The sequence below is a fragment of the Nicotiana tabacum genome, chromosome 13 (genome assembly GCF_000715075.1).
Source record: "Nicotiana tabacum cultivar K326 chromosome 13, ASM71507v2, whole genome shotgun sequence".
Classification (NCBI taxonomy): domain Eukaryota; kingdom Viridiplantae; phylum Streptophyta; class Magnoliopsida; order Solanales; family Solanaceae; genus Nicotiana; species Nicotiana tabacum.
The window spans coordinates 90,313,821-90,327,725 of record NC_134092.1 but is presented as its reverse complement, the minus strand read 5'-3'; the positions used below and the strand labels follow the sequence as shown (position 1 = coordinate 90,327,725).

General features: G+C 36.7%; 1 non-coding gene across 1 annotated transcript; it reads left to right on the top strand.

The window, feature by feature from the left end:
- The first annotated feature begins 4,767 nt into the window (after positions 1–4,767).
- LOC142168610 (U6 spliceosomal RNA) lies at positions 4,768–4,869 on the top strand. The gene has a single exon (XR_012698450.1). It is a non-coding gene; the product is annotated as a U6 spliceosomal RNA (small nuclear RNA).
- The last annotated feature ends 9,036 nt before the right edge of the window (positions 4,870–13,905 follow it).

Here is a 13,905-nt window from a genome sequence, read left to right as displayed (position 1 = left end):
GGCGCACACCTACGAGTGCGCAGATGCGGGCATTTTACCGCAGGTGTGAAGGCATACCTCCAGTGCTTCTCCGCAGAAGCGTGTTTTTGCTCGCAAATGCGACACCGCAGAAGCGGCTAATGTGTCGCAGGTGCGAAAGTGCTCGGCATAATGATAAATATAAGGGTACACGATTTTGGCTTTATTTAAACATTTCCAAGCTCGGATTGAGGCGATTCTTTGAGAAATTTTCATCTTGTGGACTGGGGTAAGTGTTCTCTACTCATTTTTTATCTTATATCACGAATCTACCTTCATTTTTGGTAATTGAATTATGAAATTTATAGAGAAAATTGGGGGTTTTGGCCTAAAGTTTCATAATATGAATTTTTGAGTTTTGAATATCGAATCGGAGTCGGATTTGAGTGAACGAGTATGGTTGGACTTGTAATTGAATGGGTTGTTGAATTTTGTAAATTTTGTCGGGTTCCGAGGTACGGGCCCTGGATGGGCTTTTGGCCGATTTTGGGATTTTGATTCAAGATTTGATATTTTCGATCGGGATTGTTTCCTTTAGCATTGTTTGATGTATTTGATTTATTTTTGGTTAGTTTTTTAGCCGTTCGGAGGTCAGAACACGCAGGATGGTATTTTGGAGTATCGCTTGGCTTGCTCGGTGTTGGAATTAGCTTGTTCGAGGTAACTCTTCTAATCTTAGTGCTGAGGGTATGAAACCCCGAGATGCGTGTTATGTGATTTGTGTTGAGGTGACGCACATGCTAGATGACGAGCGTGTGGGCGTGCACCATGTGAATTGAAACTCTGTTATTTCCATGGCACTGAATAGTGGCCCTATTTTGTTGATATCCATGTTTACACCATGTGATAAAGTAATTGAGCTGTCAATCATGCTAGATATGTTTAGGCTTTATGTCGATATTGTTTGGACCCATAATGGTCGTTTCTTACTGTCATCTCACTGATTTCATTGATATTTCGTACTCAATCATATTCATGCATTCATACCATATCTCAGTCTCAGATATTATTTATTGATACATCATATCATTATTGTCGGGCTAGTTTCTTGACATTGTGAGCCCGTGAGTGAGACTGGAGAGATTGATGACTGAGTGAGAGTGACATTTTGGGATCGGGCTATACGCCGCAGCATATTATATTGATTATATTTTATATGGATCGGGTTGCATGGATTATATTGATATATATTATTATATCGGGTTGTATGCTGCAATAATATTGGATCGGGTTGCACGCCGCAACAATATTGGATCGGGCTGCACGCCGCAACAATATAGCGCTTGGGCTGAAAGAACCCCTCCAGAGTCTGCACACCCCCCAGTGAGCGCAGTCGACTATATATATATGGATCGGGTTACATGCCGCAACGAGCCTTATGGTCATATATGGATCGGGCTGCATACCGCAGCAGGTATTGTACAACACTGAGTGATTGAGTGTGCTGAGCCTTGAGCATAGTGAGAGAGAATGCGAGACAATGAGATTGAGTACTCTGAGAGTGTGCGTTCATGAGTTCATCTCTGAGATACATTGCATTGACATGCACACATGATATACAGGCATTGAGATGTATTTTCCTCATGTCGTATGGTATCACATCATTTATGATTTCTCACACATGTTGACAGATGGGCATAATGATGCATTTGTTTTGCACTGGTTATCTGGAAAGAAAATGAAACATTTTATTTATTATGCAAAGAATTTTGGGAAAATTATTGTTTTCAAACTTATTCATAATTTGGTAATCTCTGGTAAACGATTTGGGTTTCATTGAAGTACTTGAAAGGCAGAACTATTTTCAGAAATCATATTTTTTTGTTGAACATTTGAGTGTTGAGTTACTTCTGGTATTACTTGTTTTATGTTGTTATGAACTATTGTTGGTTATTGAAGTTGGGACCCGACCTTGGTACAAGTTCGTCACTACTTTCAACCTAAGGTTAGGTTTGTTACTTATTTATTGAGTACATGGGGTCGGTTGTACTCATACTACACTTATGCACCTTGCGTGCAGGTGTTGGTTGCTGATGTTGCTGTGTTCGATGGAAGCTGGATTGAAGATGTACCTACGTCCCAGCCATAGCTGCCTCTTGTTCGTGGTAGCTTTAGATCTGTAAAACACTATTTATGTACTATTCAAACAGACTATGTATTTATTTCATTTCCACTTTGTAAACTCTATTCTTAGAAGCTCATGATTTGTACTACCAGTTCTTGGAAAATGTATAAGATTCAGATAATTCCTTTTGTTCAATTGTCTTATTAATATTATTAAAATTGGATGGTTATTAGTTGGCTTACCTAGCGGGTTGGGTTATGTGCCATCATGACTAGTGGATTTGGGGTCGTGATACATACCTAGTAGGTATCTAGCCTAACCCCGAAGAAGTAGTGACGAGGGATCGACATCAACATTTACTAGTGGTCAATATGATAAATCATAAACAGATATGAAGCATAACCGTAATAAAGAGGTAAAAATTGTAACTAACATAATCCTCTAACATTCCTTTTGACGATATAAATCTCTCAAATGTCATATGCTATCTCAACAGATCAGAAATATCAAGTGTAATCTCAAACAGATAAGGAATACCATATAAATGCCAGGTCTTAATAGGGGGGAGGGATCTCACGAATATCGGGACTGCTAGCGATATCACGCATGATTATGCTGAGGTCGTACTGCCCAATTCAGAGTGGTGTGTACACTGCCGAGGATCGACTGGCGCGAACCAAAGATGTATCTCAATATACTGCCGAGGCATTCGGCCCGATCCACAGGAAAGGAAGAAACTTATCGAGTTACGAGTCACGTGCTTACAACACAGGTACAAGAGCATAAAGTAAACATGACTTTTTTTACCGTTAATCAAATATCTCGCCAAACCACTTAGGGTGATAAAGCTCGGCCTAATATATTCCCAACTTAATTTTAATTATAAATTTAATTAATTAAGCTATCAAATTAAGTTTAAATAATTCAAATATTACATGATAAAGTCTTAAGTTTACCCGGACATAAACATGCTTTTAGCTACGTACGAACTCTCGTCACCTCGTGCGTACATAGTACCCACAACTAGTAGCACATAACAATTTAATTAATACCTACGAGGTAGTTTTCCCTTCACAAGATTAGACATGAGACTTACCTCGCTGCGAAGTTCCATAACTGACTCCAACGCCTCTCTAACACCTCAAACCGACACTCATCAATCTGAAACTAGTCAAATAACATGCAAACCAATAAAAGTATACTCCAATACTCATAATTAATTAATTTATAAAAATTCTCACCTCCGATCGAAAAGTCAACAAAGTCCTAGATTTCGAATTTTTTTGAAGATAAACATTACACATAATACCACGAACTCAAATATATAATTTATTCCTAATTTCATGGTCAAACTCCAAAATATCAAATTCTAGGCTTTTCTTCAAAAATCCCACAGTTTGTACAAAATTTCATGTTTAAATCCATACATAATTCATGTATTTATCTTACAACAAGTGAAAATAATATATCTCATAGAAAATGATGAAAATCTTCCGTCCAAGAGCTCCAAAAATCGCCCAACCAAGTGAAAATGTAAGAGAAATGAGCTAAGTCCCGAAATAAAAAGCTCTCTACCCAGGCATTTCCTCTTCGCGATCGCGAAGGCCAAAAATACTGCTGCCAAAAATTACTCTACGCGTTCCCGACCTCCACGTCACGTTTACGAAGCCTTCTAATCCCGGCCCTTCGCGTTCGCGGTCTACATGATGCATTTGCGAAGGCTTAACGCCTGCCAGGGCCCCAGCTCCCCCATTCTTCTATGCGTTCGCGATACCCAGTCGTGTTCCCGTAGGTTACACCCAGTCCTTCTCCGCGTTCACGACACTTGTACCGCGTTCACGATGCACAAATTCCTCCCCAGCTCAAGCTACTCTTTGTGATCACGTCCCTTTACCCGCGATCGCAATGCTTACCAGGAACACCAGAAACTAGGAATGATAAAACAAGAAGACTTTATCCGAAACCATCCTGAAACATACCCGAGGCCCCCGGGACCCGGTCCAATCACATCAACAAATCCCAAAACATAACACGAACCTACTTGAGGCCTCAAATCACACCAAACAACATCAAAACTACGAATCGACGGTCAAAACCTTTCTTTCAACATTCAAACTTCGCCGAACGCGTCCGAATTACACTTAAACATTCTCGAATGACGCCAAATTGTACGTGCAAGTCACAAATCACGATATGAACCTATTCCAAGGCTCGGAACCTCAAACGGACATTGATAACACTAAAGTCCACTTCAAATCAACCTTAAAAAATTCTAAAACCTTCAAAATGCCAACTTTCCACAATAAGCGCCGAAATGCTCCTGGATCATCTGATACTCAACCAGAACATACGCCCAAGTCCGAAATAATCATACGAACCTATTGGAAGCTTCAAATCCCGATTCTGAGGTCGTTTACTCAAAAGTCAAACCTTGGTCAACCCTTCCAACTTAAACCTTTCGAATTGCGAATTTTTCTTCTGAGTCAACTCCGAACTTCCCGAAATTCAATTTTGACTAGCGTACAAGTCGTAATACATAAAGTGAAGCTACTTAAGGTATCAAATCACGAAACGGCACACTAGAGCTCAAAACGACCAGTTGGATCGTTACAGCTAGAGTGTAGGAAACGGGTTCAACAGAATCTAGTTGTTTTAATTCAAACTTTATTTTTTTCTTAATAAATGTACATTCGGGAACATTTGATAAAATTAAAACGATACAAAGAAGATTAGCATGATCCCGCGCAAGGATGATATGGACAAATCGGGAAGATCTTAATAAATTTATTTAAGATGTACAAATTATTAAGTTAGAACCAATAATTCAAAAGGATAAAATCTCTAACACAAAAACTTCAAATTTTAATTCTGTCTCAATAGTTTGTACCTTCCGGATAAAATACACCTTTACAGACAACATAGTAGGAAACTATTAGAGAATCGGATTATAAAAATGAGATTATGAAGGTAACTTAAAAATAATCTTGCTAGATTTGGTTCTTGAGTTAGTTGTACTACAGCATCAAGGATTGATTTTGTTGACAATTATATATCCTTATGATTTATGTTGGAAAACAAAAATATATCCTTATGATTTATGATTATTTTAAAACCATCCTTTTATAATATTTGTAACAATAAATCTAAATAAAAGGTAAAAAAGGATTAGTAGTGAGTAAAAATCTAAATGTGAACAAAGATTACGTCAAATTTTCAAATTCAAAATTCAAACAGAAGATAGAAAATATAGTTGGTTATTCTCTATCCTTTGAAAATGAAAATGTCGTTATATAGTTTAATAAAAATAAAAGGAATTATTTTCCAAATACTTTTAGAATAATGTGATTGAGATGAATCTCATACTATTTTGGGAAATGTTGAAATATGTTGTACCATCCCACTTTATAATGTTATTATATAAAAATTTATAAATTTCAAGAATCCAAATTTCGAATTTTATGTGATTTATTTATACCGAACTAAAATTTATACCATTACTTTAAACTCTTATTTCACTACCACTAATTTATTAGTAAAATTAATATTATAAATTTTGTGTCCAAGTCAAACAGGGTGAAAATTATTTTTTTCAACTTCATGTGATGCACTTTCAAATTTAAATTATAGACATTTCCTCCTTCTACCCAATCATACATTTAAATGTCTCTTACACCCTCTAAATTATCGATCTCCTCTTTTAAATTTTTTAATTTCATGATACTTTTTATTTTCAGAATTATTGAACTTGCTAATTTAACTAATTAATCAAGTTTTATTTCTGGAGTAAAAAAATTAAATAAATAGTAACCACTTGTGTATTAATAAATAACTTTAAAGAAACAAACATCAAGTTTAAAAAATAAATTGTTAGTATTACTAATTTGATTCACGAAATTAAATCCATAGTATATGTTATTTTATTTATGACAATTAAAATTTAAAACTTTATCTAAAAAAATGAAAAAATAAAATAAAAAATGGGGCCCGATTTAAGATCACCATTTAGGCTAAGACATGACATCATTTGCTTGGTTTCTATAGGTAAAAGAATTGAGGTAAAGAAAAACATTATTGTACAAAAAGAAATTGAAATACTATCACATAGATGCTGAATTGACAACATAAATGGCAGAAAGCTCATCGAAACTACATGTTTACATCTAGCTAATGAATTATAGTTTTTATTATTTAATTATAAATAAGTGATATGTATTCTTTATTTAAAATGTAGTAACTTTTAAGGTTAAATTGTTTGGTTTAGTATAAATACCAGATAAAAGAAATGGGTCGCAACAAAATTGACAATAAGTGTAATACCTCACAAAATAGATAAACATAGATAATAAGGATTCATGTGGCACCCCGATTTGTTTGGGACTAAACATAGTTATTGTGTTGGTGTATATACTGGGTCGTATATATATTTTTCATGTAATAAAAATAAGTCATATTAAGTGTAAGCTAAAAACCCGTAGTTTGCACTCTAATTACTGCACTTCACTTGTGTTTGAGCTTAAATGATGGTGATTTGCACTTATTAAGTATTTTATATCTTGCAGGAAATGATTCTGAGTTAAAAAGATAATTTGAAGATAAAATTGAATAATGTGGAACTTTGAAGTCTGAGTAAAAGCCCAAGGAATTAAACCGGGATCGCATTTGGGGGTCGAGGCCCAAATCTGAATATCAAAAAGCGAGAAGACAAATTTACTTTGAGAAAAATACACTACCCCGCCGAGGGGTGCATGGCGCTAGTGCAAAATTCCTGCAGAGTGACAAAAATTAACTCTTTGAAAATCCTCTGTGCATTTTCCTTTGAGTAGTTTCCCACTTCGGCTTGGAAAGGGTAATTTTGTCCGGGCACATTCCTCATGGTATAAATACACCAAAAATACAATTTTGAGGGGACTTTTAACCTTGGGAGATTTTGGAGAGCATTGGAGGCTTCAAAGCATAAGATTTCATCTTCCTTCTACCAATTCAATACACGAGTTTGGATTATAATATTATATTAATGTTCTCTTATTCTTTAACTCTATTTGTAATGACTTTCTTCATATCTATGAAGCAGTTTACCTTAGGGTTTGATGTTGTGACGACCCGATAGGTCGTTTTGAGTACTAGCCTTTATTTCCGCGCTCCGAGACCTCAGTTAGCTTCGTTTGATATTTCTTGGATTGCATGCATGGTCTGTATCGCTTTTTGAAAAAAATTATGTGAAAATTTGAAGAAAACATAATTTTTGGCTTTAAAAATAACTTGAGTTGACTACAGTCAATATTTTGTGAAAACGATCTTGGCTCGGTATTTTGTCAATTCCGGTAGATCTGTATAGTGATTTTGGACTCAGGCGTATGTCCACAATTGAAATTGGAGGTCCCTAGGTTGATTTGACTCATTTTGCCGAAATTTAGTATTTTGAAAGTTTTAAAATTTTCTAAGTTTGACCGTAAGTTGACTTCATGGCTATCGGGTTTGGATTTTGATGTTGAAACTTGATATAACTCTGTATTACTATTTGAAACCTGTTAGCAAAATTTTGTGCAATTCGGAGTTGGTTTGACTTGATTCGGACGCTTAGTTGTGATTCTAGTTATTCTTGAGTTTCCGTTGAAATTTCATTCATTTTGATGTTTGATTTGTTGATTTAGATGTTATTTTGATGATTTGATCGTGCAAGCGAGTTTATATGATGTTATTACATTTGTGTGCATGTTTGGTTTAGAGCTCGAGGGGCTCTGATGAGTTTCAGACGCGTTTCAGAAGAGTTTTGGATAACTTGGACTAGCTGGTGCATTGCTGCTTCAGATGTTGGACTGCAAATCTCGCATTTGCGAGGTCTGGCTAACAAATTCGAGCCTCGCTTTTGCGATCACCACATCACATTTGCGAGCATGGGCTGGACACTGGGGTTCTCGCATTTGCAAGAAAAGAGACGCATTTACGATTTGTCTTGTGTCGGCATTTGCGACTCTGTTATCACAAATGCGATGTTATGTTGAGTATGGGTATCTTCGCATTTGCGAAGAACTTGGTCGTTTTGCGAAGGAGAGCAGTTCACATGTGATATCAATTTGTCGCAATTGCGACATCTGGGTTTCTGATGCACAGTTCGCATTTGCGACCTATGCTTCGCATTTGTGATTACAGCAATTGCGAACAAGACATCGCAATTGCGACATCTGCTACTGGGTAAAAGAAGAAAAAATCAGGACTTAGATCATTTTATACCATTTCTCAACCTTAAGCACTCTAGAGGCGATTTTCCAAGAGATTTTCTTCCCAAATTCATCGGTAAGTAACTTTAATCCATTTATTTTCAATTCCCCATTACTCTTCATGAAATTTCAATATTATATTTAGGATTTTCATGGTAGAAATTAGGGATTTGGGTAGAAATTGAAAACTTTTGTAAAATTGAGATTTAGACCTCAAATTGAGGTTGGATTTCGAAACAAATTACATAAGTGGGCTCAGGGGTGAATGGATAATCGGATTTTGGTCCGAATTTGGGATTTTGACCAACCGGACCCGGGGTTAACTTTTGAAAAAATGATCAAAATTGAACCTATTTCATTGATGGGTAGTTTCTAAAGCTTATTTTGAATCATTTGATCGATAATTTGTTAGATTTAGTTGGTAGGCAAGGTCATGGTTGGTTGATTGTTTTGATTCGCGGAGTGAGGTAAGTGTTGTGTCTAACCTTGACTTGAGGGAATTAGGAATTCTTGAACTATGTGTTATGTGAATTATGTGGGGAAACGACGTATATGCGAGGTAATGAGTGTATATACGCCGTCATAGGATTTAGCCTGCGTGAATTTGATATTTATTTCCATGCTTTAGTTTATTACATGATATTTTTGCTTCATGCCTTAATTGTTACATGTCTTTAATTGACTTTCATGTCATATCTGTTACTTGTCATTTAGTTGTCCCTTTGTCTAAATTTGTTCGTTCTTTCCACGACTCCTGCTTATTTGCTATCTGCTTCTACCTGTCTTAATTGCATACTTTAATTGCCACATGCTTTACTAGCTATATTGTTTTATAATATTTATTGCATTCTATAATGTGGTTTCACTTGCGTGAGTTGTTTAGTTGTTAGAGACTGATGAATAGGTAAACTCGAGACTTCTGAGTTGCGAGAGATTCTTTGATTATTCTGTGGTTCTTTATTGCCTTGTACATTTACCCTCTTGATGTAGAAATTCTTGTAAATTTGGTTGTTGAATTGTTTATGTTGATGATTGAAATTGTTTGGGGAGCGGGTTGCAAGCTACAACAGGAATTGAAAGGTAATGAACTGAAATGGTGGAATAAGGTTGGATTATGATATGGACAGATGATGACATGGTGGGATCGAGTTGCGCCGCAACTGATTGCATATGTGGTACTTGTTTGTGATTATTGAATTAGCCTCGGCATTGTGATATGAGGCTATGAGACTTGTTATTCTGGGCCCTCCGATAGTTGAATTTCGAGTTCGTTTTCATGAGTTAATTACTTTACTTCCATTTCCTGTTTTCTGTTATTATTATAATTATTATTGCGTATAGGTTATTATAAGTGGCCCACCTTAGCCTCGTTTCTATTTCGTCGATGTTAGGCTTGGCACTTATATAGTACATGGGGTCGGTTGTACTCATACTACAACTGCACTTCTTGTGCAAATACCAGAGTTGATCGCAACAACGCATAGTGAGACTGTCCTGATCCAGCTACTTATGGAGACTTGAGGTATAACTGCATAGCGTCCGCAACCCTGGAGTCCCCTTCTATTTCATCATTGTTGTTTATTTAGATTCAAATAGTTGTGTTTATTCAGACTATTATTTGTAGCACTATAGACGCTCATGTATTCGTGACTCCAGTTTCTGGGATGATATTCAGATTACGTTGTTCGGTAGTATATCACCTTATTTCAAACTATTCGGTTGTTATTGTTAACATTTTCATTTAAATTGTTAAAATTAGTTAATAAATTTAGCTAACGTTGGCTTGTCTAACAAGTGAAATGTTAAGTGCCATCACGGTTTCGAGGGTAGGAATTCGGGTCGTGACAGACGTGATTTGATGACTTGGTTGTTGTTTATGGATTTGACTACTATTTAATTGCTTGAATTTATTGTAGAAACTTTAATATTATTTGTAATTTTATACTTTATAGTGTTTAATTGAAAGAGTAACATCTTTTTCAATATTATTGCATCGTATGCCTTAGTTCATTTTGGTGATTCTTTGAAGCAATCGAGAGAGCTTTTTGAGTTACCGTTTAAATCATGATTGAGAAATATTCGCGATAAGTTTCTCTTAGATCATTCATACCAATAAATTCTTGCAAGTTTCACCGCACTTCACATTAGCTTATTTGAAAGATTTAGATTTAATCGCGAGAGGAATTTGAATCGGAAGTATAAGCTAATCACCTATTGAATTCATGAGAATCGATAGAACCTTAAGAGTGAAATATAACATTGTCACGTTCAGAATAACAATTTTGCACCTATCATATCAAAACACTTATTTTTCATCTTGAATCTTGATAATAACCTGTTGCTCTACTCTCTAATCAAAGTGTTAATCATCATGAATAGCATTAAACCAGAAATTACTTGAACACCATTTAAATCCAATCCCTGTGTGATGACCCAAAATGTCATCTTTAAATTTAATAATTAATTTTATGTTCTAAGACCTTGAAAAGCACTATTTTATTTCTCTCCTATTCCTTGTCAAATATTAATTCTTGAATTCCTGCAATAATTGTTACATGCTTATTTGATTTATGTGTCTTAATTGCTACTTGACATTTAGCATATTAAATATTAAACTGTCTATTTTCTCCCTAATTTCCACAATTAACTGCTACTTGTCATTGTTTGTTTCATAAATAAATTATAATTATTGTATGCATTGATGTTTAATAGTTTCTCATTGAATGCGATATTTATTGGAGTATTTTTATTACATTTAAGAGTTGTTAAAATATATGGGGAACGGGTTGCACGCCGCAACAGATTTTTTTAAAGTTTATATTGGGGGGAACGGGTTGCACGGCGCAACGGAAATGAAAATAAATATATTGGGGGATCGGGTTGCACGCCGCAACAGATTTATTCTAAGTTTATATTGTTGGAGCGGGTTGCACGCCGCAATGGAAACAAGTTGAGGGATTATGACTGCTGAATTTGACTTCAATTATTGATATTATTTACCGGTCTTACTACTATTCTTGTTATTATTATTATTATTATTGTGTATTATTATTATTATTATTATTATTATTATTATTATTATCATTATTATTATTATTATTATTATTATTATTATTATTATTATTATTATTATTATTATTATTATTATTATTATTATTATTATTTTTGTGAAAAGATAAATGTAAGCGACCTGCCTTAGTCTCGTCACTACTTTATCGAGGTTAGGCTCGGCACTTACAGAGTACATGGGGTCGGTTGTACTCATACTACACTCTCCACTTCTTGTGCAGATTTCGGAGTTGGTCCTAGCGGCGTACCATAGACTTGCTCGAATTTCAGATACCCAGAGGAGACTTGAGGTATAACTGCACAACGTCCGCAGTTCTGAAGTCTCCGTCTACTTTATTTTAGTTGTGTGTTTTCTTTCAGACAACTTTATTTTATTCAGACCCTTATTTGTATTATTCTAGAAGCTCGTGCACTTATGACTCTAGTTCTGGGATGGTATTTAGATATTGCGTTTATTATGGATTATTCACTTTATTTCAGACTTTATTTTTGCATTTGTTTTTTTGTTATTAATTTAAAATTGTGTTAAAATGGTTGATCATATTCTAATGTTGGCTTGCCTAGTAAGTGAAATGTTAGGCGCCATCACGGTCCCGAACGTTAGAATTTTGGGTCGTGACAGTTGGTATCAAGGCCCTAGGTTACATAGGTCTCACGAGTCACGAGCAAACTTAGTAGAGTCTGAAGGATTGGTACAGAGACGTTTGTACTTATCTTCCATAGGCTATAAAGCTTAGGAACAATATCACTTCTTTCTTACTCTGTCGTGCGATCTTATTCTATCATCGATAATTGAACCATTCTATTCTTATTCTCTAGCAGATGGCGAGAACACGTAATACATCTACTGACGGACATGGACTAGAGCCCCCGGTGGCAACTATGGCTAGGGGTAGAGGTCGAGGCCGAGGCAGAGGCAGAGGTAGAGCTCAGTCTAGAGCTCGAGCAGCAACACCTGTTGTAGAACCTCAGGTGGATCTTCAGGAGGAGGTTCCAATTCAGACTGTACGGTTGGACCAATTCAGGTCCTATGAAGATTCATAGTTACTATAGTGCTTGAGGACGCCTTAGTCCGTTTGATGAGTCCTATAGAGGGCGTGCCCCAGAATGGTACAACTCCAGTGGCACCAGCCGTCTCACAGGCTGGGAGAGGAGCACAGACTCCCACTACTCCCGTTCCGGAGCAGATGGCTCCCCAGTATCAGGCTCCAGCAGCCCCGCCAATTGGGGTAGTTCAGCCAGTTGTTGCGGCACAGGCCGGTGATAGGCCCACCATGTCTTTTGAAGCCTTATTGAGACTAGATAAGTTTACTAAGTTCTTTCCCGTTCACTTCAGTGATACACCTTCTGAGGACCCACAGGATTATCTTGACCGCTGCCATGAGGTGCTGCGGAACATGGGTATAGTTGAGACCAATGGGTTGATTTTGTTGTATTTCATATGACGGGTTCCACCAAGTGGTAGTGGAGAGATTATACATTGACCAGACCATTTGGATCGCCTGCATTGACCTGGGAATAGTTCTCACAGCTATTTCTAGAGAAGTTCCTTCATATCACATTGAGAGAGGATTATCGCAGGCAATTTGAGCATCTACAACAATGTAACAACCCGACCGGTCGTTTTGAGATCTAGTGCAGCGTTCGACGGTTTGAGGCCATGAGCATCTTCACTTCAGGTATTATGACTTGTACGCGTGGTCGGGATTGAATTTCGGGAAGTTCGGAGTTGAATTGGAAAGAAAATTCTCATTTCGAAAGCTTTAAGTTGGAAGAATTGACTAAGATTGGATTTTAGGGTAAATGGCCTTGGAATCGGGATTTGAAGGTATGATGATTTCGGACTTGGGCATATGTTCGGATCGGGTTTTAGATGCCCCGGAAGCGTTTCGATACCTATTGTGGAAGTTAGCATTTTTGTGGAAGTTAATATTTTGGAAGAATTCCATAAATTTGGGTTGAAGTACATTTCAATGTTATTGATGTCCGTTTGGAATTCCGAGTCTGAGAATAGCTCCGTATGGTGATTTTGGTATTGGGAGCTCGTCCGGAAGTGGATTTGGAGGTCTGTAGGTCATTTTGGAGTCGTTTGGCGAAAGTTAGAAATTTGAAGGTTTTTGAAAAGTTTGACAGGAAGTGGACCTTTTGATATCGGGGTCGGAATCCGATTTCAGAAGTTGGAGTAGGTCTGTAATGTCAAATATGACTTGTGTGCAAAATTTGAGGGCAATCAGGCGTGATTTGATATATTTCGTCATCGAATGAGGAAGTTTGAAGTTTTAAAATTCATAAAGCTTAAATTGGAGTGTGATTCGTGGTATTAGCGTTGTTTGATGTGATTTGAGGCCTCGAGTAGGTCCGCATTATGTTTTGGAACTGGTTGGTGTGATTGGACGGGGTTCCGGGAGCCTCGGGTGGATTCTAGGTGGTTAACGGATCGAAATGGAATTTGAGGAAGAGCTGAAGCAGCTAGGCATATAGTGTAATCGCACCTGCGTGAAAAGGGCCGCAAGTGCGAGCCCGCATGTGCGGGAA